Raw genomic sequence first — 27325 nt, forward strand, 5'->3', positions numbered from 1 at the left:
CAAAGCATTGAGATCTCTTTTGGTCTCTCTCATGTTGACTCAAAAGACACATGTGTTCCCTTCTTCTAGGTGACTTTCCTTGATTGGGGAATGAAGAACAATTATGCATACATACATATGATATACATGAATTATCATATAGCATACTAACCCCGAGGAAAGCGAAGTCACCTTGTGCTTTGTGTTTTGTGTCTATTATCCTTGGGCTTATCTCACACTTGGGGGCTAAATCCTTGTGATAACATGCTCCTTTCCTTTCTCATTTCTTATATGTATCACTACCTTAAATCAATCACCCCCGGTGAGGTGCGTGCGATCGCTTTAACGTAGGGGGGCATACATCCCGTCCATATCTTTTCAAGATACTTGAAAATTTCTTGACAAATTTAGCTTTGCCTTGAAAAAAATTTTGATATCTTTCTTGCATAGCTCATAGTGAGGGAACCTTTCTACTGACAGTCATGGTTCTCCCTCGTGATCTTCCCTTGTACTTTGTCAATCGAAGTTGTAAGATCCTTAGTCCACTGGGGGCTTGGTGTATCTTGCCTCCTTGATGTGGTGAAAGTTTTTCAATGTTGTTTCCTTGTACTTTACCGGAAGTATGAGCGTACGCTTATACTCCCACTAAATTGGGGGCTAAATGTAGCATCCTAAAATTGTGACACTTGCAATTTCGACTGCATTTGGGTCTTCACGATGGTGATGCAACATTAAACCTGAATGGAGACCCCGAAACCTGCTTATGACACCAAAAACTGCATTTTTCTGCACCTTGGCATGATCCCTCCTTGCACCTTGTTGTCCCGGGAGGTGGGACCATGGCGCCCAGCGCCCTGGTCCTTCAAGACCATGGCGCCCCGCGCCCTGGTCCCCCAGGACCATGGCACCCAGCGCCTTGGTCCCTGGCCCTATTTTGGGCCTGGTCTCTTTTGGGCATCGGGTCTCTAAGTTTGCAATTCGGGAAATATTGTTTCCTGGTCGGCCTAAGGTCGGGAAAATCAGTCTATCAACCCTAATTGACAAGTATATAAACTACTTTTCCTCTCCTAGAAAAGGAGAGAGAGGAGGACATATATGTGAGCAAGGCGCGAAAGTGATATTCAAACATTCAAGCATTCAAGCATTCCTTCAAGCAATTGAGCATTCTAAATCTCCATTCAAGGCTAGGTGTTGCATTCAAGACAAGGATTCAACCATTGAAGAGGAGATCACTTACAACATACAACATACTACATACATTACACCTTCGCATGTAAGAATACAAACATTCTTACAACAAGGTATCAGTACTTATTTACATTACAAACATTTACATTTACAGCATTCTCATTTCTTGGTTAATTCCAAAACCGAGGTTTGACCTAAAGGCAAACCCCTCATCCCTAACCCCCCAATCATCCTCTCTTTTCTATGTGTAGGTTCCAGGTACGCGGTTGTAATTAAAGATCTGGAATCCTTGTGCAAAGACGAACAGATCCCCCTTCATTTCGCAAATTTATCGGAGGACCGCGTGCACGCTGGGCGCCATCATCCCTTCAAGTTTCGCTCAAATTTGCAGAACAGCACCATCTCGACATTTTACTACTAATTCCAGGTCCGCAGCTTCATCCTGTTTCCCTATCTCTTTTTATAAGTGAATCTTTCCTATTTTGCATGCATTCTTAGTTCAATCATTCTATCTACATTTCTTTACAAAAGAGGGTATCCTTGATGTCTTAACCCTTGAAACTCATTTAGAACCCAATCCTGCATTGTGTGGGATTGGATCTTGTGGGTTTCAACCCCTCTTTTGAATGTAAAGTCTCTCCTAAGTGAAAACCATCAACCCTAGTGACTCTCCCTTCTCTCTCCTTGGAGTTGGGGAGGGGAGAACAACTAGGGTTCGATTTTTCTGCTTTACACAATCATATCTCAAACAGTTTTAGTGATTGTTTTCATTGTTCTTGTTTTGCTTGTTTACTCAGTGGTAAAACCTATGGTGTGTGAAAAAGTGGAATAAGTCTGATAGATGCAGGAACAACACTTCAATTAAGTCATTACATGTATGGTTAGACAAATATAAGCATGAATATGGAAACCATAAAAAATTGACTAATTGCCTTCTAAAAGATGTGAGTATAGGATTGCTCTCAAATTTGTATAAGCAATACCACTGACTAGACTACACCAAGATGAAGGATATAACCTATATGAGCATGAGATTAAGCTAAATGGATGCAAGATGGATGAAATATTCAAGCAATATGGATGCAAGCAATAATGAACTATGTAAAAATAAATTAAACTAAGATGCAATAATCTCAAAAAGCAAGCACAATATATTCAACGACTCCAAAGCAAAAAGTGTATAATAACAAATCTCCAAGGTGTTTTGAATGAGAGTTGAAGGCTGAATTTATAGAGAATTACAAGAGAGATCAAGAAAAAGTACAATTTAGGATTAATTGAAAAAATTCAAAAATTAGATTCAGTTAACCTTGAGATAGATTACAATTATAGTTTAATTGAAATGCATTCAGATTATAATTTTGAGTTTGCATTAGAAATAAGAATTAATTAATTCCGTGCATTTATGATAAAAATAGGTAATTCTTTTATTTACTCAAGAAAAGAGTCTTTTCAATGCAACCGAAGTTCTTTTTCTCAAAAGCTTTGAGTTCCAATTTTAGAGAAAGCAATTAAATTCCTTTTAATTTCTTTTATGATTTCAAGTTAATCTCAATTTAGAGAAAAAAATAATATCTCAAGTTTGATTTCTCTCAATTCAATTCTTTTATTTTATTTTCAATTTACTCTTGCTTTGTGATTAATTCCTCTTTTGTAATAAATTAATTCCTTTTTTGCATGATTAAATGGAAAATTTATTAATTAATTAAATATGCAAGGATATTTAATAAATTAAATAGGATATTTGATCAAAAATATTTCCTTGGAATGATTCAATTGATTAAATAAATATTTAATTAATATTCAGTAATTGATTTGTCATGTAATATTTGATGATTAAAGAATTAATTATGTGCTCAAGATTGAGTTAATTGCCTTTGGTTAGGGCCTTGGTGATGTTGTCGAGATTAGGGGCCCATGGTTTAGATGACCATTTTTAGGGTATTACATTTGCCCCTCTTTGAATTAATGTGGGAGCAGCGCGTTGGTTCAAAGAATAGTTGATGTCTAGGAGATACCAGTTTTGAACTTGATTGATCACGAACCAGATGAAGAGCAAGGTGTTTAGCTTGATTTGAAGTGATGGAGTTGAACAGAGTTGATTAAAGCAATACCAATCTCGAACTGGATTGAACTAGGAACGATAGAGAGCAAACATACCAAACTTGAACTTGATTGATCAAGAAGTAGATATTACTGATCTAGAACTTGATTGATCTAGAGATAATGAGTGAAGATAAATTCGGTCTTGAACTTGATGGATCAAAACACAATGAGCAAAGATAAACTATCTAGCTTGATTTGAAGCGATGAAACTGAACACCTACTTAGATTGAGCGTGTGATCAAACATACTCTTTAAACTTTTGATTGAGTTTAAATGAATAATCAACTTGATGTAAAGCGATGAAACTGAATAACGTTAGGAGACTGATTCAAATGAAGATGAATATCAACTTGATTTGAAGCAATGAAACTGATATACCCCTAGCGATTGATTCGATTCAGATGATCAAGAGATCTCAACTTGATATGAAGCGATGAAGCTGAGATGCCCCTTAGCAATAAGAATTTGATTTTCTTTAGTTGAAAATATTTTTTCTCGACTTTTGATGAAGATTTGAGAATTTTCTTGACTTCGAAGATGTGAGGTCATAAGGTCATGAGTATGCCCCCTCGGGAGCGAAATTGAAAGATATCGAGGGTACATGATTATAGGCAATTTTTGGCGATGATAATGATTTGAGCACAAATGTTTCAAAGGAATTTTTGAAAATTTGGTGTTGATTGATGAGAAATTGAGTAAAAAATTAATTTGTAGAATAAAGTTGAGATTCAGCATTGATTCATTAGAAAATGAGCTCAATTTGAAGAAAGAATGAGCTTTTAATGTGTTGGATTTTGCCAAGATCAAGGGCACAATGAAAAGCATAAAAGAGACAATAGAATGACAAGAACAAACTGTATTCTCATCAATATAAAAATGATCAACTGGATTAACCAATACAATGAATAGAGGCCTGCTTATATAGGCAAGGCCATATGGATGTATGAGCACACAAATATGACAAGTGGCTCAATGAGAAACAAGGGTAGGTAGGAAATAGGTGTGGGTAGGTAGGAGAAATAATATAATATTCCACATGAGGTGGATCACCCACCGAAGGTGGAATTATCACTCCACAATAAGTGGATATGATAGTGTAATAACAAGATCAACACCATAAGAGGTGGAATTTCTCCTACACACACTATCCCAATGAGGCACAAACACCCAAGTGTCTCATATCCAAACTACTATGTAATGCATTATCCTAAGTAAACTTAAGTAAGTGTAATAATATCCATGATGAATAATTATTTACACCAACACCCCCCCTTAAGTGCAACTTAGGGGAATGCACTTAAGTCTACAATGCAACTAAGCAAGATGGGTCCCGGCTACAAGGCCATGATAGGTACCCATGTACAACATGCAAATGCAAGCAAAACAATGTAATGCAATCTCTCACAAACGGAGAAAAGGAGAAAACCCAGTGGGAAAAAACTCCCCCCCAAAAGAGAGATGAATGTACAAAAGAATCTCAAGGAGGAAGGACAAAACCTCAAAGAGGAAAAAGTCCCCCCCAGAAGATAGGAAGGAGAAGTCAGCTGACCCCCCCTAATGACACATCCCGCACCCCCAAGAGAGCTCGCAACTGTTGGAACTTACTCTCGGTGAAAGGTTTGGTGAATATGTCAGCAACCTGCTCTGTTGTAGAACAATACTGCAAATCAATGACCTGCTCCTGGATGAGCTCTCGGATATAGTGCATATGAATCTCGATGTGTTTGGTCTGCTGGTGCTGGACCGGGTTCTTCGAGATGGCAATGGCACTCTGATTGTCGCAATATAGGACTGTCGGCCGTGGAGTAGTGAACCCAAACTCTGTGAGAATCTGCTGGAGCCAAATGGTCTCAGTCGCTGCGTTAACAGCACCTCGATACTCAGCCTCAGTCGAAGAGAGAGCAATAGCATGTTGCTTCTTGCTCTGCCAACAAATGGGGCCCGAACCAAGGTGAAAACTGTAACGAGAAGTAGACTTACGATCAACTAGATCGCCAGCCCAATCGGAGTCTGTGTAACCAACCAAGCGAAGTCCGGTGCCTGCTGCATAGTGAATCCCATAGTGATGTGTACCCTGGATGTAATGTAGAATGCGTTTGGCGGCTTTCCAATGAAGCTCATGTGGTTCCTGCATGAAGCGGGAAACCATGCCAACTGCAAATGAAATATCAGGGCGTGTATGAGTCAAGTAGATGAGACTACCCACAAGCTGACGATACAAAGTGGCATCAACTAGTGGAGAAGAACACTGAGCCTCAAGCTTGACTCCTGAAAGAAAGGGAGTCGGGGCAGGCTTACAATCAGCCATATGAAAGCGTGCAAGTAGATCAAGAGCATACTTGGGCTGCGATAGAGTAATCCCGGAAGATGACTGTGAAATCTCAATCCCGAGAAAGTAGTGCAAAAGACCCAAGTCAGTCATAGAAAATCTGTCATGCAAAGCAGATTTGACCCTGCTAATGATGGATGCAGTACTCCCTGTAATGATCAAGTCATCAACATAGAGTACTAGTATCAAGTGAGAGTCATCCTGTCGCAAAATGTAGACATTCGGATCGGAATGACACCTGGTGAAACCTGCAGAGAGTAGAAAGGAATCCATCTTGGCATACCAAGCCCTGGGGGCCTGCTTAAGGCCATAGATAGATTTCCGTAATCTGCAAACCAAAGAAGTATCCTGGATGAAACCCTGTGGCTGCTCCATATAAATCTCCTCATCAAGATCACCATGAAGAAAGGCACTCTTCACATCCATCTGATGTACAGCCCAACCATGAGCTGCAGCTATAGCAAGTGTCAAACGAATGGAGTTCATCTTAGCTACGGGTGCAAAGGTCTCAGTATAGTCAACACCTGCAACCTGCGAGAAACCTTTGGCAACAAGCCGAGCCTTATACTTATCCACACTACCATCCGCTGCAAACTTAGTTCGATAGATCCACTTACATCGAACCATCTTTCTCCCCTTAGGGAGATGTACTAGATCCCATGTGTTGTTCCTCATCAAGGAACTATACTCTTCCTCCATAGCTTGGTCCCACTCAGGAACCCCTGATGCTTCCCTGAATGTCTGTGGATCGGAAGCGGTAGCAATAAATGCATGTGGATGATCCTGATGTTGTGATCGTGTTCTCCATGTATCCAAAGGATCCCCAACAAGAGAACCCACGGACTCAAGTGTCTGTCGAGCCCAACGAGGTCTAGGTGGAGGTGGAGAATGAGGCACCTCAACTACAAATGGACCCAGCGGAGGTGGAACCCTGCGAGTCGGAGTTGAGGGAGTCTCATCATCTGAATCACTAACATCACCATCCACAATGGAGGAAGGTGGAGGAGGTAGAGAGGCTAAGCTAGGAGAGATTTCCTCAAAGTGAACACTCCTCTCAATGAATACCTCATGTGTCTCTGGATCCATCAATCTGTATGCCTTAATACCCTCAGGATATCCAACAAATATGCAAGGCCGACTCTGTGGTTCCAATGCCTTGCGTTTCTGTGGAGGTATGCGAGCCCATGCTGGACACCCAAAGACTCTGAAATGTCTCACAATCGGTTTCCTACCAACCCAAGCTTCAAAAGGAGTAATACCTTGTAAAGCTTTGTGAGGAACCCGATTCTGGATGTGTGTGGCACAACTGATAGCCTCTGCCCAAAAGGCGGGATCAAGAGAATGTGCATGAATCATACAGCTAGCCATTTCTTTGAGAGTTCGATTCTTGCGTTCTGCAACCCCATTCTGCTGTGGAGTGTATGCAACAGAATGCTGAAGATCAATCCCCTCAAATGTACAAAAGTCCTCAAGTCTCTTGTTCACATATTCCCTGCCATTATCTGTACGAAGAATCTTGATTACTTTCCCTGATTGCTTTTCCACACGAGCCTTGAAGTCCTGAAATCTGTCAAATACTTCACTCTTATGAATGAGAAAGTAGACCCAAGTGAAGCGGGAGTAGTCATCAATGAAGGTAAGAACATAGCGGGCCTTACTAAATGAAGGTGCTGGAAATGGACCTGCTACATCACTGTGAACAAGTTGAAGAACTTCCAAAGCTCTCCAAGTTTTCTCTTTATCAAATTTCTCTTCGGGATGCTTGCCCATGGAACAACCTGAACATACACCCTCTAAAAAGCTGATTCGAGGAAGACCTGTGACCATGTCTTTAGTGCTGAGCTGCTGTAGATAGCGGTAGTTGAGGTGACCAAACCGCTCATGCCATAGCTTACTTTCTGAATTTGAATGAGTAAGCAAGGCCCTAGAAGGTGAACGTGGCACAAAGTGGGAAAATGAGTAAAGCCTTGAGTTGTCATTGACTTGTCCCACTACTACCAAGGCATCATCATCAAGTTCCTTTACCACAACTGAATCTGGTGTAAACTCAACCTTTTTCCCATTCCCATAGTGAGTGATTTGGTAGATGGAGAGAAGGTTGGTAGACAAGTTAGGAACATAGAGAACATTCTCAAATGTTCCATCATCCATGTCAACTGAACCTTTCCCTTCAACCTCTACTTGTGTATCATCACCTATGTAAATGTGAGGTACCTTAGATGGCTCTAATGAAGAAAACTGCTCCTTTGTAGAACCCATGTGATAGGAGGCACCCGAGTCAAGTATCCATTGCTGTGAAGAACCTGTTTTAGCCACAAATGCTTGCCCTTTTCCTTTTGACTGTGAGGAGGAAGAAGATGAATCCTTCTTTGTGTAGGCGGATGGCAAGTTGATGTTGTTTTTCTTGAGAAGATTGGTTAACTCATCAACTTGCTTTGCGTGGCATCGATGCTCATCATGACCATACTTTTTGCAATATGCACAAGTTGGTTTATCCTTCTTAGGTGTTGTCCCCTTCTTGGAAGAGGATTGTTGATTGCCTTGTGATGGAGAGGATGATTGTCCCTTTTCTTGTTGTGGTTGAGACTTAGATTGCTTCTTCTTCTTGTTGGAATTTTTGCCTTGACTTCCTTGATTTCCTTGATTTGCTACCAAAGCCTTGGACTTTGAAGACTTGAGAAGCCCCATGTTCAACAACTTGGATTGTTCCAATATCAACATTTCTGTGAAAGCTTCAAAAGAAGGCATAACATAAGAACTCCCCACTGTCAAACGATGAGTTTGGAAGCTTGATACAAATGCTGCATACTCTGGTGCAAGCTTGTCCAACAAGTTGAATATCAATTGAGCATCCTTTTTGTCTATTCCACAATCCTTTAGCTTTGCTCTTAGCTCATTTTCTTTGGTTACATAATCTTGGATTGTATCAAAATTCTTGGGATCTAAGTTGGTGAGCTCATTATCAATTTGATAGCCTCTGATTTCATCAACTTGTCCATACAATTTCTGAAACATATCCCAAGCCTCTTTAATTGTTTTACACTTCTCAATGTGGAAAATGAGGTCATCTGATACATACTTGCGTAAGGTTCCAAGAGCCATGCAATTCTTAGTGAGCCATTCTAAGTGAGCATTTGGATCAGCCTTAGGATTAGGTGGTGTTGTTATTGTTCCATCTATGTAGTGTGTGAGACCCTTTTCCATTAGTTTACTCCATACTTTAATTTTCCATGTTGCATAATTATGTGGAGTTAAAGGTGGAAACTTATTAGGACTCATTGCAACAAGAATGGAAAGAGCACAAAAGAGGCACAATCACACAAGACACCCCCCCAAATTCACTCAATCAAAGAACCCCCCCAAATGTGATGATTTTGGCACTTTATAAGTAGTGCGTATACAATGGGCCACTTGCAAAAAATGGCAAAGTGGACTTCTGATTTACAATTTTACAACTGCCTCAAGAAGGCCAAAAGAGACTCAACTGAAAATGCAAGAGATCTAACTAAGATCCAAGCAATTTACAAGTACCTAATAGGCCAAATAAGACCAATATCTGAAAGTACAATTTTCACTCAAAATCTCTGAAATCTGATCATAGATTCTGAAAGTAGACGAAAAAATAAGCACTTTCAAAAAAAACGGCACCTGAAAAGGAGGTCGTATGAGCTCAAACGAGGCCTTTGAAGTTGCAGAATTGAGGATTGGACAGGTACAGCTGAGAGAATCCGAAAATTTCGAAAAACTTGTGCATCAAAATCAGAAAATAACCACACCACTGTGAAGATCACGAAATTTTAGCCCATTTCAAAAAAAATTGCACCAAAAAAGGAGCAAAAATGAGCAAGATATGGCCTTCCAAAGTTGGACTGCAAAACTGAAAAGCCCAATGGAGAGGGGTTTAAAAATTTTCAAAAAATGCTGATGTGGCGCTGACGTCAGCAAAACACTGTGTTAAATTTGACGGCCGTATGACCGTCATGAAAACTTCGCTGCCTGGCTGACTGGGCGTCCGTACTGTACGGACGGATGACTCGGACTGCTGACTGTGCAGTCCGTACTGTACGGAATGCTGACTGTGCAGGCTGATGTGTGCGTCCGTACTGCTGACTGTGCGTACGGTGATCTGCGTGTCGTACGGATGTGTTTATCCACAGGCCACTGGCCGCCTGCCACGTGGCGGGCGTGGTCCTCCGGTCTTTGTCTGCGTGGCTGACTGTGGGCCTGTGCAGGTGGGCCGAGGAGAAGCGGAGCGCTGCAAGAGGGATGCGGGCTCAGAGCGGCGCCGGCCGGGAGGAGAACCTGGTGGCGCCGGCGGAGTCAGGGAGCTGCGGTGGCCGCTATCTGCTGCGGACCAGGGACTGGCTCGCGGGGAGGGGACGGCGCTGGAGTACGAGGCGCCGGCACGGAGCGAGACGGCGGCGCGGGTGGCTGCCGGGAGCTTTGGCGCGGCGCGGGAGTTGCAGGTTGCTACGGCCGAGCGTTGGAGACGGCGGCGATCATTGAGTACGGTGCGGCAGGGAGTGAATGAACGCGCAGGCAGCGGGTACAACGCCTGCAAAAGGTACCTGCCACTGCGGAATACGGAGTACGGGGGGGTCTCGGACCCCCCAAAAACAAAGGTTTTTTTTTTTTGATTTTTTTTTTTACTTTTCAGAATTTTTGATCTTTTTCCAATTTTTGAATTTTTGTTTTTTTTTTTTGATTTTTCAAAAACAATATTCAGAAAATGAAAAATTTTTTTTGAAAAAAATATATAAAAATTCGAAAATCCGTACGATATAGCCAAATTGGGGAAAAAAAAAATTTCCTCACCAAAATAGGTCGACTTTATAGTCAAAATTTATGGAAATGGCCTCCCGGATTCAACGGTGATGTCCAAATCGCTGTAAGATGCCTCCAAAAAATGAAGATCCCCAAATCCGAAAATAGAAGCCTTCCACGATGTCTCCAAAAACTGATCAACGAAGCCCCAATAGCTCTGATACCATGTTGGATTTTGCCAAGATCAAGGGCACAATGAAAAGCATAAAAGAGACAATAGAATGACAAGAACAAACTGTATTCTCATCAATATAAAAATGATCAACTGGATTAACCAATACAATGAATAGAGGCCTGCTTATATAGGCAAGGCCATATGGATGTATGAGCACACAAATATGACAAGTGGCTCAATGAGAAACAAGGGTAGGTAGGAAATAGGTGTGGGTAGGTAGGAGAAATAATATAATATTCCACATGAGGTGGATCACCCACCGAAGGTGGAATTATCACTCCACAATAAGTGGATATGATAGTGTAATAACAAGATCAACACCATAAGAGGTGGAATTTCTCCTACACACACTATCCCAATGAGGCACAAACACCCAAGTGTCTCATATCCAAACTACTATGTAATGCATTATCCTAAGTAAACTTAAGTAAGTGTAATAATATCCATGATGAATAATTATTTACACCAACATAATGAAAGCACTAAGTGGTCCAAATTTTGTGATATTGACTAACAAAATGATCTTGAATTTCGATTTCAATCCCGAAAATGGAATCAAGATGGGCAAATTAGCTAAGGGTACAATTTTCATGTCCATCAGAGCAAGTTGAAAAATTAGGGTTTTGGCTATATATGGGGTAAAAGTATCATTTTCAATTCATTTTAACCCTCCAAGTTTGAAAATTCAAAAAGCCTTTTGTGAAGAAAAATGGTGGTTCCCACAAAAGTACATCGATTCAAGTGCCAGAGATGACATAATCGACCTCGGAACTATAAGCCAGGGGTAAGTGATCGATCTTAAGCCTGTTATTCATTTCAATTTTGAATTTTTTTGTTGATATTTTTGAATTTTTTGGCATGTAGAAGTCAGGCATTCTCGTTTTGTCATGCGAGACAGGATCTTATTTCGTACAAAAAACTGATTAAGTTTGTTTTATCATTTAAGGTCATTAGTTTTGTCGTACTGCAACTACCCTTCTATCATACGAATACCTTCAAAAGAGCCCATTTTGTTGTTCTAGGGCTAGTCATGTATTGTATTAGATTATTTTGTCGTATGCGACCTATTCCTAACTCGTACAAGTCATTGCCTCTGTGATGTTTTATCATTTGAAAAATAGTAAGCCTTTTTGAAGGTGCAAACTTGAAATTTTCATTTTGTCGTTGATGTAGTTGGATTTGAATAATGTTTTACTTCTCTTATAGGCTAATTTGAAATGTTTCCGAATGCACCATTGTTTGGTTTTTGTAGGTTCAGTTGTCTCATGTGTTGTTCAGATGTGTATATCCACTAACCATGACATTAGTTCGTTAGTTATCTAATGTTGACCAAGCTCATATAGATTTGTGCGGATTGACTCATCTTCTTGAGTTACTTGATATCCGTGTGAATCACGGTATGCTCATTGCATTAGTTGAGAGGTTCCATTCAGAGCATAATATGTTTCATTTACCAGTTGGGGAGATGACAATCACTCCTGAGAACGTATACAGGATTCTTCGTATCCCTTTTGTTGGGGGTAAGGTAGATTATAATGCAACATAGTGTCCTGGGCTACTAGCTGTGAGACAGATATTTCACATTGCAGACATTCTGACATGTTCTATCAGTTGGGACGTGATGATGACTAGGTACAGTGAGAACTTTCCACTGGCTTGCATCTTGGCACGTTTCATCAGCTGCTTCCTTATGCCAGACAGGGGACAATAGGGGTTTTTATGTGGATGGGGCAGGATGTTGGAGAGACTTGTGGAGTAGCCCCAGAGGTTAGGATGGGGTTCATGTATTCTAGCACACGTGTATCACGAGATGCATGAGATTGTCTATCGAGAGGGGAAGAGTATGGCTACAAAAGTTTTGATACTACAGATATGGGCTTGGGATCATCTCCTAGTATGCAGACCAATCGTGGATGATGCTAGAGATCCACATCAGCCTATTGTTTACCCATATTCTGGATATATTACGTAGCCCCATCTGGGCAAGATAGATTATTGGAGATGATAGTTGGACGACTTCATAGTCATGTTATGGAGACCATACAGGGGTCTAGAGCCTTGGGATGATTGGAGAGATATTCATAGAGACCTATTTATGATGCGGCCTCTCATAGGAAGATCACAGACAATGGTCGAGTGGTTTGTTGTTACTCTAGTGATGAGGCAGTATGGTAGACCTCAGGGGATCTCGCAGGAGTTTACTGCATATGCGCATTATGCAGATTAGGAGAGGCAGGGATGGGCACCGAGGCTATCATACACTTTAGGCATGCAAGAGATGACTGGGTTATAGCGGCTGAGATGGGATTACCTGGATGATATTGTAGATGTGGGGTTATTACCCCAATATAGGGATTGGTTTCAGTAGCATCCTTTCTCAAGATTTACTGATCTAGTGGAGTAGGCACCTCGTATAGAGGAGGTTGAGGATGATGCCCCTATGCAGGCACAAGGACAAGGATAGAGGCAGGTACCGAGAGGTGAGGCTCTGAGGTGGACAGGTGGCGATCCTGGCACTAGCAGCAACAGGGTGCTAGTTGGTGGTAGGCAGTAGTAGAGAGGAGAGGGTGGATCCCTAGGGACTGTTGGTGTGAGACTTAGTAGAGTGAGGGTACCGAAGGGTGGTGGAGGGGAGGAGAGAGTAGATCCGACACAAGTCAGATAGAGGAGGGAGGAGCAGGGGGAGCCGGAGGTGGAGATGGAGGAGGCGATGGAGGTAGAGATGGAGGTGGAGAGTCTGCGAGGGATCATAGGGCCAACACAACGCGGTCAATGAGAGAATGATTGGCAAGTCTGTAGTCACAGTTGATAGTGGCACAGACATAGTTGGCAGAGCGAGACCGATAGCTAGCAGAGCTTAGTGCTGAGCACGATCGTGAAGTCGTAGAGATGAGGGCAGAGCGAGATGCTTTGCAGTAGTAGGTTCTCCATCAGACCAGTCGAGTGGCTTATTACGTTGCAGCTTACAGCGAATCAGTTCTAGTAGCACAACTGGTTGTACCATATTCTCAGTATATGGCTCGATCAAAGGGAGCTCCGGTACCTAGGCAAGATCCGGGTCAGCAGGCTCCACCTCCACCACCTGGCGATGAGGGAGAGGCAGAGAGCGAGATCTTTTTGTGTAGCTCTTATACTTTTTTGTAGACACACCCATTTTTTGTAGCCCATATGATTCTTGCTCTAATGGGAGATTGTATATGATAGTTATATCACTTGTACCTTGAGATATTGATGGTTATATATATGAGATCTAGATTTGATTTCATTGTACTTGTGTCAATTGATTATGAGATGTCTTTCTATATGTTTTGTTCTATATATATGCACATATTTTCAGTATGGATGTATGTAATGCAAATGAATATGGATGTTTGTTTTTGTTTCTTTTCATATGCAAATAAAATGAATGAAAATGAGTAATGAGTAGTGCAATTATTTTTTTCAATGAAATAAGATAAATATAAATGAGTGATAATAAATGTATGAATCTATATAAAATGCTTATTTATGTAGCTAAACATCTCAATACACAAGTCCTTAATTGGAGAAGTGATGAAAAAGAGACCACACAGCTTAGAAATGATGAAACTTTAAACTCTCATTCAGAAGATAAAAAGATCATTGTTATCATACCAAAATCACTCTAAATTCACAAAATGCAGAATGAAATGAAAAATGAGATGCAACCTAAACCTAGTCACTGGATTTGAAATGCTTAAGTTTCATCACTGAGTATTAACAAACATAGCAGGCAGATTAGAGTTCCTTTCTTTTCATGTGCAATATTAATTATCTTGTCCGCAATGACCCTTTTTCATTCATATCCTTGGACAGATTTCGCAGGGACCCAAATTGCATGATAAAGAAATTCTCTCAAAACAGACAAAGAAATGATGTGAACCTCCCTGTAGCATACAGATAAGAAGAGTCGAGGTATGTGTGGCAATTTCACCTTGATGTGAAGGCTCTTATCACAAAAACCCAGCTGATTAGATGTTTCTAGATCATCAGAATCATTCCTACAAGCAGAAAACAAAGAAAATATTATGCCCCCAATCCTTGCTCCTCTTAGTCTAAATAGACTTCCTCGAGCTACTCAGAGGGATAATAATCAAAAACCAATATAAAAGACAACACAGAAAATTTAAATCATATCTCAAACTATTTAGTGATTGTTTTCAGTAATGTTGTTTTGCTTGTGTACTTAGTGATAAAACTCTTCAGTAGTCAGGAAATAGGTGACTGACATAGAGTGGACAACTAGGTTTCACTGATGTAAAGCTGACTTGGTTGACACTGCTTAGGACATGTAATGTTCTCTGTCGATTAACCTAAGACTAGGACATTGATCAGTTTCAAACCATGAGGGTTCTAATAGAACCAGGATGTCACAAAAGTGACTAAAATATATGTATAAGCGAAATCGTAGATGCAGCACTTCAGTACTGGAGATAAGACGAACCTGGATAAAATCTAGCAGCCATACTAATCGATTTCATTGTTTTGATTTGATGATCATTGATAGGAATGTCTGGTTTCAAAGAGTACGTACCCCATATAAGACCGATTTGTCTAGTTTCGAGTGTACCCTTCCTTATATAAGACATGTTGATGTTTGATAGAGTTTGATAGATTGATTAACAAGACATGCGATAAGTGTGATTGTAGACTTTGAGAGTTTTTCTGTGGTTGATTTGGTTTGAAGGATAGTCTATGCTTTCTTGCTTCAATTTTTGTTCAGTTTTTTTTTATTTTTAGGATTTTGTTCAGGACATTTTATGATTTTTTAGGAGTTTGTTCAGGACATTTTATGATTTTTTTAAAGGATTTTCTCAGCTATGCCCCTAGTATGCAGACCTATATGACATGATAATCTGTAGAATGCAAATGGAGACAATGATTTTTCCATATGACCTATGTTAATGCAATATGCATGATGAAGATGCATTTCCTATTCGAACAAGGATAACCATGTTTGTTTAGCACTTTGTAATACACCAATTGAATTGGAGGTAAAAAACATTTCATAGATAAGCGGTCAATCAATCCTTAAGGTCCCTTGGAATATCCAAATTAACACACTTAGTGACTAGGATTTACAAATGGAGACACAAAAAACTTCCCCATTGGTTCTTGAAGCTTTGATCTTCTTTTGCCCATGTGAGTGCAAATGAGTTAATTCATGCTCTTGTGTCCACTAAAGATCCTTAGCATCCTATATGACTAGCTACATGGATTATTCTAACTTCAAAAGCATCCTGAATAGAGCCTCACTGCCAACAAGCTTTAGAGCTCTGATGAGGTTATAGACTGTAATTTCTTGAATATTGCTCCATTGCTAGTAGGTGTCCATAGCCCTGATGGAGTTACTCGCATGTTACCATAGTCAAGATTTTTCTCGCACTTGTATGCATGATATTTCAATTATATATAATTGCTCTTTTGCCTTGAGATGAATATTTGGCATAGCACTTTTTTTTTTCTTTTTTTTTTTCTTGCCTTGACTTGTAAGTAATGAAACCTACTTGGGTGTGAGAATTACAGCTGCGATGAAGTAGAATTTTAGACTCTTCACTAGTCATATGATCAACTAGGTGTCTAAAATGAATTAGAGATTTTTTAATGTGTTTGAGATATAGCAATTGATAGATTTTGGGTTAACAAGTCTCAAATAGTGAAATCACTACCCAACCATAAGTAAAGCATCGTCATAGGGTAATGTTAAAAAGGAATGACCTTATGACCTCAAGGACTTCGTGTCTGAATATCTAAGAAAGGAGATGACCCTTGTTTGTCTTGAATAAAAATGAATGATAAACTTGGATAGTTGCCTTGTTTTACTGATGCTTCTATATGCAAATGCAAGAATTTTGTGAATGAAATGCATTTTAAAAAAGAAACTATATGCGATGCAGTGCTTTGAATAAAATGATATGCAATGCAGAAAGCAAAACCAGAACTAACCAAGCCCTTGGATATGATATCATTGAAGGTGCATGTTGTTCATAGGGTCAGGGATTTTTGTGTCAGTAGTTCGTTGGTCCAGCATAAAGATGTCTTTCCAAGAAGGACTCAGCTAAGTGTACATGTCCAGCATCTCCAATGTTGATTTCCTTAGTTTTTGGATTTTGCGATGAAACTAGGGTAAAGTCTTATGCAAAGGATTGGATAAGGGGTATGGAAGGATGAAAAGGAGGTGTTGGATAATGGATCAAATATTGAAAGTTTGGTGCATGAGTAAATGGAAATGTTTGTAGTATCACCATTGGCACACATCTTGAGGGATGGTGAATTAATGGAGGAAAAGTGGATCTCAAATTTTGAGATTTGGATGGAGGAACAATAAGGGACTTTAGGACATAAGGTTCCAAAATAGATGAAGGAGGTGATGGAGAAATAGATTTGGAAGGTTTGGATGGAGGAACAACAATCTTGGTTGTTGATTTGGATTTTTCTTTAGACTGTTGTGCTTCAAGGAGATGCTTAGGGATCCACATGGTTTTTTATTTTTCATGCTTTTGCAGTTTCTTGGAACACATTGCTTCTACAAGTGCCTTAGGAACCCATATAGCTTTTGATTTTTCTTTCTTTTGCTCAATGGACCTTTGTGTCCTTTTATATCGATGGAAGGTATGCAAAGATGTATGCCTTTGTTGATCCGACACAAGGGATGGAGGAATATAGGGTCCTAAAATGGATGGAAGAGATGAAGGGGAAGGCATGCATTTGGATTTTGGTTTAGTAGGGATACTACAATCCTGAGGAATGTCACTAAGGCCATGACCCTTAATATTGTCTTTAACATGGAGGGGTTCTTTCTTGTGAAGGTCTACCCCTTTGTGTTTATAAATATTTTGACTTGTAGGATCATGACAGGGCTTTGTAGGCATGACGGATCCTTGAGATGAACATGGAGGATTATGACAAGGAGATGAAGAGATACTTTGATCTTGACATGGAAGAGGACCATTGGATATAATAGGAAGGGTGTTTGACTCTTCATTTTGAATAGGATTATCTGAAAAGGTGGAAGAGGCATCATGATCTTTCTTAGAAAGGATGCTTTGCTCTTGAGATGGAAGGGGATCATCTTGGAATAAATGGAAAGGTATAATGGGATCCTCATGGGATTCTATGGATATAAGATCATTTTCAACCATTGGATGGGATTGAGGAGTTTTGGTGTCTTGATCTTGATTTATGATAGGAATTGTTTCTTCATTCTTCAAATTACCCTCCTAGCATGGAACCACTTCTAAGGAAGGAATAGGATTTTGCATAGGCGTAGGGGATTCTTGGAAGGTCTCCATATTTTGGCATGATGGGGAAGCATTTTGAGTGGGATTCTCTGGAGTGGGAATGTTTGGAATTGGACTGCATGATGGCATAGGATCTGGGTTTTTAAAATCATGTGAGGAACTTATATCAAGATTGAGATTAGCTTGGATTTCCATATGAGATAAACCCTGAAGGTCAATATGAAAAGTTTCATCATTAGGTTCATTGTTTGAAGGAGATGGTATGAATTGTTACTAAGAAGCTTCAGGAGATGAAGGCATCATGGAAGAGATGGAGGCCACATATGGAGCCTTGCTAGATACAGGTTCATAATTTTGATCAGGCTTGGAGGTAGTTCCTTTTCTTTCTTTAGGTGAGTCATTAGGATCTTCAATTTCAATGACACTATTATCAATAAGATCTTGAATCTTATGTTTTAATTCCATGCATTTTGAAGTCTTATGTTCATTTTGTCTATGATATGCACAATACTTACTTGCAAATTTACATCCCCATGTGGTCTTTTTAGGCAATATGATAAGATTATGCTCAAGAAGCTCTTTCAAAGTTGACTCAATAGATTCCCCCAAAGGTGTAAACTATCTATCTAGGGGATAGATGTCTTTTTGTCTTGGTGAAGGTGTCTTGTTATTTTGTATGAGATTTGGCTTTTGATTTTCAATCACTTTCTATTCCAGCTTATGTAATTGTTTTACCATTTCTTGAAGTCTAGTGTTCTTAATATCATGAATTTTCATCTCGAGAGGGGTCATTGAATATTTTTCGTTGGAATTGAATGTCATATATTTATTTCTTGAGATCTTTAATTTGTTGGGCCAAGGTAGCCATGGGCTTCTTACTTTTGTCAGAATTTTTAGAAGAGCTTCTGTTTGAATAGGCATTTTAACCGATGGGACCAAGAGCTAAATGTGTTGCAGAAGTCGAGATCAAATTGGAGCTAGTTGTTCATTTAATGTATTGATTGAGAGAAGCAACCAAGATTTAGTCTAGTTTCAGGAATGAGCTATCCTGTGTAAGATGTTTATCTAAGTTGATTCAAGAGAAGTGACTAAGACTCAGTCTGGTTTCAGGAATGATCTATCCTATATAAGATATTATCTAGGTGACTTAAGTTTGATAAGTAGTTGATTGAACTAGCTAAAAGATGATCGACAAAATCATGCAACACAAATGACAAAGGTACATTGTTTTCATCTATTTAAGCTCAAGATGATGATAACTAGTATTATGCTTATTGTAGACTGTTTTAGGCAAGTTTGACTATTCTACACTGACAAAATCAGAGATCCATACGACAGGTTTTACAGGACCAGACAACAGTATGCTAGCTTCAGGATAATGACAATAGTGTTTTGTATGAGTTGTTGCCTAGTACCGTATGATAGATGGATATGTCTGGAATGACAGACTGTTTAGTGCAAAAGTTTATCGTACGACACAAGATACAAGGTAAAATGACAATTCTCAGAACCGGACGACAAACAATCAGAGCTCGTACGACATAGGATGAAGGCTCAAATGAAAAACTGTTAGGGCTAATGGAATATCATATGACACAGAATATGAACCAAGACGATAAATAAGAAGACTCATACGACTGTTTTTTGGACAAAGGCAAAATTCTGGGTTTTCAATGATTGAGTATGACCAGATTTGAGATGGACTGAGTTTTTGATCGCTAACTAACGATGAGCAGTTTAGGGGTGGACTAAGTTTTTGACAGCTAAGGTATACTAGTTTGTGACATGGACAGAGTTTCAACTAGGATAGACTATTTTTGGATAGAGTTTCAACTTAGGATAGAATAGTTTTCCCATGGACAGAGTTTCGACTAGGATAGACTAGTTTTGAAATGGGTAGATTTTTTGATCACTGAGTTGTTTCTTGTTTTCTCCATTTTTTGTATTCCAGTTTTAGTTTGAGGGATGAAAATAAAGAAAACACGTAATATGAATAATAACTCCAATCACAGCATGCAAACCCTACGAAATTTAGTGAGAGAAGAAAACCTTTGCTTGTAGACTTAGGTACACACCCAATAGTTAATAAGAATACGGTCGCTAAGTCTCACGCAATGGATTCTCAACGTCGTATTAGCTGATTCCAAATGCTAATGGGGGCACTAAACGACAAGTATCTTAGGAGAGTTACTATCTCTCTTTTACAAAAATTATCACCCCTTTTAGAGGTGAACCAGGTAGCTTCTAATTTTAATTAGAACTAGTAAGGGATCTGTTTAGCGCATCAAGGTATAAACTCAATTAAGAGGTCTCTCAGCCTTGAAAACCAAGGTTTAATATACCCAAGGGAACAAAGGAGAGATATTTCCAAGCACTGTCATTGACTTGATTTTCATCAAATCACATTTATTTTATAGTGGGTTGGAGTACTTGGCATTTAGTCATTCCCACTTGGGTCATTCCCCTCTCACCGGCCATAATGGCTATAGAGTTATAAGCTCCTCGAGAGGGCAGGCCCGCTAAAGATGTACAAATCTCAGACTTAAAGAAAATGCCTAAAGGGTTTGGATTTCTGATTGTCTATAAAGAAGAGAGCATACTCTCCTACCTCTCAGAATTTTCTTAAAACACAAAATACAGATTTGTTCTTTAACCAGATAGAAAGTTAGGTGCCTAAAAAAATGAATTTAATGAATACACAATGTTTGCTTGAATCTCCTCAAGCAACCTGCAAAGACAATGAATCAGTAGTCATATTGTCTTTGTTTGACTAGCATAATCTTCAACAAGCGTTCTGCAAAAATTGATTAGGTTGTGAAAATTCTTTAGATAAACAGATAACCAGCCAGGGTCAGTGTTAGTGTAATCAAAATTGAACAGAAAACCTAAAGAACGAAACTTGCTTTTTAACCCAAAAATAATAAAAAATACAGAATCGTATGATAATTCTCACTGACTCGTACGATAATTCATACAGGATCATACAATAATTGAATTTTGTCATTCTGGCATATAGGAAATGTCGTACGATAATACGCAAAAACTATACGAAAAAAAATCCGAAAAGTCAAAAATATGAAAAAAAAATAAAAATAAATAAACAGTTAGTCTTGGAGGCCAAAAAAAAGTAGTCTTCTGCCTCATGGTGGGTGCCAAAAATGTGGTGTGTGAAAAAGTGGAATAAGTCTGATAGCTACAGGCACAACACTTCAATTAATTCATTACATGTATGGTTAGACAAATCTAAGCATGAATATGAAAACCATAACAAATCAACTAATTGCCTTCTAAAACATGCAAGTATAAGATTGTTCTCAGATTTGTATAAGCAATACCAGTGACTAGACTACACCAAGATGAAGGATTTAATCTATATGAGCACGAGATTAAGCTAAATGGATGCAAGATGGATGAAATATTCAAGAAATATGGATGCAAGCAATAATGAAATATGCAAAAATAAACTAAACTAAGATGCAATAATCTCAAAAAGCAAGCACAATATATTCAATGACTCCAGAGCAAAAAGTGTTTAATAACAAATCTCTAGGGTGTTTTGAATGAGAGCTGAAGGCTGAAATTATAGAGAATTACAAGAAAGATCAAGAAAAATCACAATTTAGGATTAATTGAAATAATTGAGAAATCAGATTCAGTTAACCTTGAGATAGATTTCAATTATAGTTTAATTGAAATGCATTCAGATTATAAGTTTGAGATTGCATTAGAAATAAGAATTAATTAATTCCATGCATTTATGATAGAAATAGGTAATTCTTTGATTTATTCAAGAAAACAGTCTTTTCAATGCAACTGAAGTTCTTTTTCTCAAAAGCTTTGAGTTCCAATTTTAGAGAAAGCAATTAAATTTCTTTTAATTGCTTCTCTGATTTCAAGTTAATCTCAATTTAGAAAAATAAATAATATCACAAGTTTGATTTCTCTCAATTCAATTCTTTATTTTATTTTCAATTTAACTCTTGCTTTGTGATTAATTCCTCTTTTGTAATAAATTAATTCCTTTTTTGCATGATTAAATGGCAAATTTATTAATTAATCAAATATGCAAGGATATTTAATAAATTAAATAGGATAATTGATCAAAAATATTTCCTTGGAATTATTCAATTAATTAAATAAATATTTAATTAATATTAAGTAATTGATTTGCCATGTAATATTTGATGATTAAAGAATTAATTATGTGCTCAAGATTGATTTAATTGCCTTTGGTTACGGCCTTGGTGATGTCGTCGAGATTAGGGGCCCATGGTTTAGATGACCATTTCTAGGGTATTACAAAACCCTGCAGTGATTAGGAGACAACTTACTGACTTGGATTGGATGACTCGGTACTACCGATATAAAGATGACTTGGTTAAATTGCTTAGGACATTTAGATTGATCAGTTGATTGCCCTAAGACTAACACATTGATCAGTTTCAAGCCATGAGGGTTCCAAGAAGAACCAAGGTGTTACAAAAGTGATTGAACGATATGTATAATCTAAAGCAAAGATGTAGGAAAGAAGGGAATAAAACAGGAAATGCCAAATTTTATAATTTTTAGGATTTTTTTTTCAGGATATTTTATGATTTTTATGTTTGGATTTTTTTTAGTATATTTTTAAGCTATGCTCCCAGTATGCAGACCTATATGACATGATGATCTATAGAATGCATGTGGAGACAATGAATTTTGTTATGACCTATGTTAATGCAATACTATGCATGATGAAGATGCATTTCCTATTCAAACGAGGATCATTGTGTTTGTTTAGCATTTCGTAATACACCAATTGAAGGAGGTAAAAAAGATTTCATAGATAAGTGGTCAATTGATCCTTAAGGTCCCTTGAAACATCTAAATTAACACACTTAGTGACTAGGATTTACAAATGGAGATGCTGAAAACTTCCCCATTGGTTCTTGAAACTTGGATCATTTTTTCCTTATGTGTGTGCAAATGAGTTAATTCCCACTCTTGTGTTCACTAAAGATCCTTAGCATCCTATATGACTAGCTACGTGGATTATTCTAACTTCAAAAGCATCTCGAATAGAGCCTCATTTCCAGCAAGCTTTTAGGGCTCCGACAAGGTTATAGACTGTAATTTCTCAAATATTGCTCCATTTGCAGCAGGTGTTCATAGCCCTGATGGATTTACTCGCATGTTCTCATTGTCAAGTTTTTTTGTCGCATCTGCATGCGTGATATTTTAGTTATATATAATTTCTCTTTTGCCTTGAGATGAATCTTTGGCATAGCACTTTTTCTTTTTTCTTTTTCTTGCCTTGACTTGTAAGTAATGAAACCTACTTGGGTGTGACAATTACATCAACACTGAAGTGGAATTTTAGATTTTTTACTAGTCCTATGATCAACTATGTGTCTAGAATGAATTAGAGATTTTGTTAATGTGTTTGAGAAATACCAATTGATAGATTTTGGGTTAACAAATCTCAAATAGTGAAATCACTACCCAACCATAAGTAAAGTGTCGTCACATAGTGATGTTGAAAATGAATGACCTTAGGATTGTTGGCATTTGTGCAGATCATGATGACATGATGATATTGTATGTTGTCATTCATGTCAATATGTTGAAGTATGAACTGGTATGTTGTAGTAAGTAAACTGGCAAGAGAATTGGTATGATGATGTAAACCGTTATTTGTGAAAAAGTGAAGCGGTATGTTTGTTCAAGGTGAACCGGAATGTTGGTATGAGAACCGGTAAATCAAAGTTTTGTATTGGGGTTTCATTTGGCATGACTACCAGTTGGTAGTCTCTGATAACTTAATGATGAGCGAATAGTACCAAATCAGTACTGAGAGGGGGGGTTGAATCAGTACAGACAAAAATATAGTCCAAAACCGGTTTGGAAACAGACACTTCAAATGACTGGAAGACAGTGACACCAGTTGGAAATAGAGTGCAACTGGTAAAGCTAAGAATGTCTGAGACGAGCATTAACCGGTTACTCACTTAACTTGTCACTCAACTCAAGACTACACTACCATATCACCCTTATGCATAATCAGGTAATCTATCATCAGATCATGATAACAGCTAGTTCAACATGTTTTATTGATAGGCATAAAACATTGAACCATCATATGCTTGATAGACAATAGCAAAGCATCACAAGATAAAAGCATCACACATGACACACATATTTTTCATGTGGAAACCCAACTGGAAAAAACCATGGTGGGGATGAATACCCACAAGCTGTTTTTGAACTCTTTAGAAGTCTGCTCTGTTAGGAGCCTTGTCCTATTAGAGACATTACAAAAGGTTCTGCTAGGAACCAGTCCTATTAGAGATCACCTGGTTAAGGGATGGCTACAATACCTAGTTAAGGGTTAAACCCTGTTAAAGGTTACCTTGTTAGAGGATTTCAAGAACTCAATAGCTAAAGGATTCTGAACTTAGTAGCTTTGAATTACCCTGTTAAAGGATTTTCAGCAAGCCGGTTAAGGCTACCCTATTAAGGGATTTTCCAACTGTTGAGGTGGTTAGAGATCAATAGGTATTACAATGATCTGGTAACAGCACTCAATGCCAATGTAGATCCACTTAAGCTCCTCTTCACCTTCTGCACTTACACTCTGCAAGTGTCACTTCTCTCCTTTTGGTCTGGCAAGAATCATGTATCCCTTCTCTTGGATACACACACACAACTTTTTCCAACAACCTCAAAAAGAGACACAGCATCGACCTTATAGGAAAATGGATAGGTCGGTAGCATAAACCCTAAACCCTAAACCTGTTAGGTTAAGGAATTCAAATGGTTCAATCCTGACCATTGAGAACATTCCATTAATTGCAATAGTCTTGATCCAATATCAAGACATTATCCATTGTCCATTTTCATCGATTTCATGGCAGCTCATAACCCATCACACATTATCACCATTTTACAGACTTCGCACATTCTTGAGGTAGATAGGAACAATCTCCTTTATGCAAGATCCTTCACGCGCACAAGGCTAATGTGGTAGCATGATCTATTCTTCATTGCAATGCTAACTCATCACACAATGTCACCAGTTTAGCCAAACAATCTTGAAGCACTTCAACCAGTAGTCATACAACGCTTCCATGTGTCGGTTCCCATATCCATATGTCGGTTCACCTTGAACAAGCACATCGCTTCACTTTGGCACAAATGCTGGTTCATAGTATTATACTGATTCTCACATATGTCAATTCACACCTCTTCATATTGACATCAATGACAACATACAATGTCATTATGTCTGCACTTGATACTTTTACCGCTTTCCTTTTACCACTTTCCTTCTCCACTAAAGCTCTGAAAGCTTTGAACTTTACAAAGGCTTCAAACTTGTCTTTCAAGAATGTGACCCACATCATTCTTGAGCAATCATTAGTGAGAATCATGAAGTACCTATCACCCTGCACACTTCTAGTTTTCATAGGACCACACAAATCAGTATGCACAAGATCAAGCAAGTTGTCATCAGTGAAAGATTTACCTTTAAAGGTTGAGGAAGACATTTTCCCCAATTGACACTCTCTACACAAGGTATTATCCAGTTTTCTTAGCACCGGCAACCCTCTAACTACCTTGATCTTACTAGCTTTCACAATGTTATCAAAGTTTACATGGTAGAGTCTCCTATGCCATATCCAGCTATCATCAAATTTTGCCATAAGACATGTACTTATATTTGCATTCAGATGAAATAGGTTACCTTTGGTCTATATGCCAGTGGCCACCAATTCACCATTCTTTCCTTTAATTCTATGAACTCCATTCTTGAATTTCAGAGTGAGGCCACTGTCATTCAGCTAGGCAACACTCAGAAGGTTGTGTCTGAAACCATCAACCCAATACACATTGTTAGCACTACTCTTTCCATTCAGAGAGATGGACCCTCTGGCTTTGACCATGCATGGTGCATCATTGCCAAAGTGAACCACACCACCATCATACTCCTCCAAGGATAGAAAATTTCTCTGGTCACCAATCATATGGTGAGAATAGCCACTGGCAATGATCCACTCATTGGAATTATCAAATCGGGAGACAAGAGCCTTCTTGTCTGACACATCTTCTTTGACAGCAACAAACACAATATCTTCATTTTCTTCATCCTCTGATTCTTCATCTGTGACACCTTCATCAACTACCTCAAAATAGTTTCTCTAGTTTCCTCCTTTGAATTTCTTGAACCTTTCTGGTTTGTCCTTATTGTTGCCATTAGGAGAGTTTATAGCAATATGTCCTATCCAGTTGCAAGAAAAGCATTTCAAAGGTAGCTTACCTTTTTATTTTCTGGTTCCTTTTGGAAGTTTCCTAGAAAGGAGAGCTTCAAATGCCATCAGAGTCTCCTCATCATCCATTTCTCTACTCTGTCTTGGTTCACCACTAGTGCTAGCTTCTTTCCCTTTTCTGGATGGTACAACAGAAGCTTTAAAAGCTAATTCAGTCTTTTGAACACTACCATCAAAACTATTTAGCTCATAGGCTATCAACTTTGCTATGATGGAGTCTAAGGATACCTTAGTCTTGTCTATTGATCTCAGCTGCTTAATAGCAGCAACCCTTATTGCATAGACTGGCAATAGGGATCTTAGAACTTTGCTTATCACAGTGGCATCTTCTATTTTACCACCTACACTCTTGATATCTCCAACAACGGTTTTGATCCTTATTCCATACTATTGAATGGTCTCACCTTCAACCATCCGCATATCTTCAAACTTCCCTCTAAGGCTTTCTTCCTTAGCCTATTTTACATGCTCATCACCGCCATAGATATTTTCAAGAGTATCCCATACCTCTTTGGGATTTACCTTATCCTGAATATCAATAAACTTAATGTCAGATAAACTACTAATTAGGGCTTCCATGACTTGCCCATTCTCCTGCATCTCTCTCTTATGGTCATTGGTAAGGGTATCGGTAGGAGCAACATAGACAGTCTCAACATAGCTCTAGTGTTGAGCACCCATGCTTCTAATGAGTATCTTCATTTTGTCTTTCCATATACTAAAATTTTCTCTGTTAAACTTTGGACCTTCCCTCTTCATCATTAGATTGGGATCTTTACCACAAGTAGTTAAACTTATAGCACAGAGGACCTGGAGGACACTCTGATACCAATTGATAACTTAATGATGAGAAAATAGTACCAAACCGGTACTAAGAGGGGGGGGTGAATCAGTACAGACAAAAATACAGTCCAAAACCAGTTTGACAGTAGACACTTCAAATGACTGGCAGACAGTGACACCAGTTTGAAACAGAGTGCAACTGGTAAAGCTAAGAATGTCTGAGACAAGCATTAACTGATTACTCACTTAGCTTGTCACTCAACTCGAGACTACACTACCATTTCACCCTTATGCATAATCAGGTAATCTATCATCAGATCATAATAACAGCTAGTTCAACATGTTTTATTGATAGGCATAAAACACTGAACCATCA

Source organism: Cryptomeria japonica, chromosome 9 (genome assembly GCF_030272615.1).
Source record: "Cryptomeria japonica chromosome 9, Sugi_1.0, whole genome shotgun sequence".
In the NCBI taxonomy this organism is placed as follows: Eukaryota; Viridiplantae; Streptophyta; class Pinopsida; order Cupressales; family Cupressaceae; genus Cryptomeria; species Cryptomeria japonica.